General features: G+C 47.7%; 1 pseudogene; it reads left to right on the top strand.

The window, feature by feature from the left end:
• Positions 1–2932: 2932 nt before the first annotated feature.
• On the top strand, positions 2933–3106 carry LOC126163314 (U2 spliceosomal RNA; annotated as a pseudogene).
• Positions 3107–4162: the final 1056 nt, after the last annotated feature.

The raw sequence follows: 4162 nt of genomic DNA, 5'->3' as shown, positions 1-4162 counted from the left end.
CAGTAACATGGTGATCCACATTCTTTATGTAATCAGTTTGCAAGAGACACAGTTCCCCCACATGGGTAGAGCTCTCATCTTCATCCTCACCCTCACTTCCCATAATGTAATAACTATAAGCACCGAGGAATAGAAGGAAGTGTGGTATAGTAGCAGCTGTTTTGACTGCCCTTGCATGTGTCTGTCATCTGGCCCCCGCCAGGGAGGTCAAAACCTGCCCAGTGTCCTAACTCCAGATCATGATACTAAATACCCCTGATCATGGATCAGATGTTGGGCTCCTTCAATCTCGCAGCTCTGAACAAAGCATCAGGTAGTGACATTCTGTTGATCGGGAAATTCCAGACTCGCTTCCTGTCTCTGTCTCTTCCAAGTGGCTACTTCCTGTTTGTGTGTGTGAACCAACGTCTCTAAGCATACAGACGGAGGTTTTCATCTCTCCTCAGAATACTGTGTTCCTATTGGCTAATGCTGGGGTAAAAGGGAGAGCTGACACAATCTCGGTATCATAAATAGAGGGAAATAATCCATTAGCACCACCCTATCTAATTAATTGTATAAAAATTTACAGGAGTCAGATAGATCACTTAAAAAACTCAGTGCCACCTTATGATTATTCCTCTTTGTAATAAAATATAGTTTCAATGTTTGAGAACCACACACCAACAGTTTGCACATCAAGTAGTTAAATTAACTTCACACATACATCATAGTGCTAAATACATCCGACGTATTTTATGCACTGTCATTTGGCTTCCACTAACATATCTGGTGAAAAAATCCTACCGATCACCCACAGTAGTGATCATGAAGAGCATACCATCCACCAACTGCTAAAAGCCACTGCCGTTTAGTTAGCTAAGACATCGCATTGTCACATGGGTGCCAGACAGGAGACCCACATACGCATATGCCATGCCGGCAACTGCACGCTCATCACCCAGCATCCACACACCAGCTGTACCGAATGCTCAGATTTCGAGAGGCTGTAACCAATCATTCAATCGATTAATTCACATGAAGGGCATAATCGTCCAGTGCAAACACCCATCATACTGAATCTTCTCACGCAACACACATGTCCGCTTCTGCTGATGCCCACCGAGCCTACTGGTTACTTCGCTAGTCAGTTAGTCATCTTTGTGACCGTGGGCAAGAGCCTACAGGTCGGAGCATTCCATGTGACTAACTGCACGTCACAGACTAAGCTGCGGCTTCCCATCGACCGAAGCCTCGTCTCCACTCATGCCACCGGCCACACCGCACTGAGATGAGCAAGTATGGCTTGGGCATATAGTTCTAATGAAATTCCAACCTGACATAGACTCTCCCCAGTTTAAAAAACCCACTTCACACAATGCGAGGCAGGGATGTTGTTGACCATTCACCTCGAATTTCTCATGCGAGAAGAAGATTTCTCCTTATTACACGAGTTATTGTCGAAGACAGAAGAAATCGGGACATACACTCCTGGAAATTGAAATAAGAACACCGTGAATTCATTGTCCCAGGAAGGGGAAACTTTATTGACACATTTCTGGGGTCAGATACATCACATGATCACACTGACAGAACCACAGGCACATAGACACAGGCAACAGAGCATGCACAATGTCGGCACTAGTACAGTGTATATCCACCTTTCGCAGCAATGCAGGCTGCTATTCTCCCATGGAGACGATCGTAGAGATGCTGGATGTAGTCCTGTGGAACGGCTTGCCATGCCATTTCCACCTGGCGCCTCAGTTGGACCAGCGTTCGTGCTGGACGTGCAGATCGCGTGAGACGACGCTTCATCCAGTCCCAAACATGCTCAATGGGGGACAGATCCGGAGATCTTGCTGGCCAGGGTAGTTGACTTACACCTTCTAGAGCACGTTGGGTGGCACGGGATACATGCGGACGTGCATTGTCCTGTTGGAACAGCAAGTTCCCTTGCCGGTCTAGGAATGGTAGAACGATGGGTTTGATGACGGTTTGGATGTACCGTGCACTATTCAGTGTCCCCTCGACGATCACCAGTGGTGTACGGCCAGTGTAGGAGATCGCTCCCCACACCATGATGCCGGGTGTTGGCCCTGTGTGCCTCGGTCGTATGCAGTCCTGATTGTGGCGCTCACCTGCACGGCGCCAAACACGCATACGACCATCATTGGCACCAAGGCAGAAGCGACTCTCATCGCTGAAGACGACACGTCTCCATTCGTCCCTCCATTCACGCCTGTCGCGACACCACTGGAGGCGGGCTGCACGATGTTGGGGCGTGAGCGGAAGACGGCCTAACGGTGTGCGGGACCGTAGCCCAGCTTCATGGAGACGGTTGCGAATGGTCCTCGCCGATACCCCAGGAGCAACAGTGTCCCTAATTTGCTGGGAAGTGGCGGTGCGGTCCCCTACGGCACTGCGTAGGATCCTACGGTCTTGGCGTGCATCCGTGCGTCGCTGCGGTCCGGTCCCAGGTCGACGGGCACGTGCACCTTCCGCCGACCACTGGCGACAACATCGATGTACTGTGGAGACCTCACGCCCCACGTGTTGAGCAATTCGGCGGTACGTCCACCCGGCCTCCCGCATGCCCACTATATGCCCTCGCTCAAAGTCCGTCAACTGCACATACGGTTCACGTCCACGCTGTCGCGGCATGCTACCAGTGTTAAAGACTGCGGTGGAGCTCCGTATGCCACGGCAAACTGGCTGACACTGACGGCGGCGGTGCACAAATGCTGCGCAGCTAGCGCCATTCGACGGCCAACACCGCGGTTCCTGGTGTGTCCGCTGTGCCGTGCGTGTGATCATTGCTTGTACAGCCCTCTCGCAGTGTCCGGAGCAAGTATGGTGGGTCTGACACACCGGTGTCAATGTGTTCTTTCTTCCATTTCCAGGAGTGTATATGCATTATCACATCGCTAAAGTATCGTTAACTGTTGAGAAAATCATTTTTTCTGTGTATTCTCTCATCATGTAACAAAATCTGTTCTAATCAGCTTAACATCTGTTACATCCTGCATCACAGGAATAGAGTATTAAACTCATTAATGGCTTATGACGGAGTGCCAAGAACATGCTCTACTTCTGTCACTAGACGCATCCTCACTTCAAACTCTCCTTAAGGTGGCCAAATGCTTCATCACATATGAAGTCTCTTAAGGCAACAGCATAGAGAAGCTGTAAATATGAGGTTTATAGTACGTATCACTTTACAAATTCGGAAATATAGTTGATTTTATTACGATGTTCCTCTCTCCCTGTGTAGGTGGAAGATTGATATTTCGTTACAAGATCTCGTTGCAACGATAAAACGCCTGATTAGGTCTCAAACTCTCAAATCATATCTGTGCTACTCTAGCTCTCACTTCCATCCACCAGCGACACATCATTGATATCAAATTGGTAGGCTAGTAAATTAAATTGTTCATATGAGTCACTTGCAATCGGACTTCACTCCCCAGTTAGCTCCAATAGGAGAGAAGACAATGTTGTTTTTGGTGAACACTATTGACAACCAATTGTTAATCTGACCGCGGAAGGATTCTACCGCCGACAACATGCATTTCGCATAAGGATTATGAAGATAAGTACAAGAAATCAGTGCTCATGAGGCATATAGGCACTCTTTCTCCCTCGCTGTATTTGTGAGTAGAATAGGAAAGGGAATGACTAGTAGTGATACAGGGTAAACTCCGCCACACACCAAACGATGGCTTGCAAAGGAGGCGTATAGATGTAAATATAAATTTAGTCTACGTATTAAGATCTCAGTAAATCTATTTATAGGTACACAAAACTCATGGTAGAATGTTGTCTCGTATTTACTGAGAAAAAAAAAAGACGGAACTCCTGCAGCTGATCCTCTCTCAGCAAAAATCTTCGTATTGGCTCCTCATTTACTCAGTCAGTCACTTACTGTAATGTGTGTGAGAGGTTGAAATATGTTTGCCTACAACACTTAGAAGAAGCGGTATAGAGCTCACTTCTCAGATCCCCTTTCGTCAGAGTACCGCTTACCCACCGTATTCTCATGGATCTTCCACTCTTCGATATTTAGTATCTGAATCCATATGCTTTCCACGAGTAACAGATGTCCCCCACGAAGTCACGCCCCCCTGCTACATTTCTGGAAATAGCATCACGTTTCAGCAGCACTGTTCCATTGCTTAGAAGG

This window comes from Schistocerca cancellata, chromosome 2 (assembly GCF_023864275.1).
Source record: "Schistocerca cancellata isolate TAMUIC-IGC-003103 chromosome 2, iqSchCanc2.1, whole genome shotgun sequence".
NCBI lineage: Eukaryota > Metazoa > Arthropoda > Insecta > Orthoptera > Acrididae > Schistocerca > Schistocerca cancellata.
This window is presented reverse-complemented; position numbering and strand designations above follow the sequence as displayed.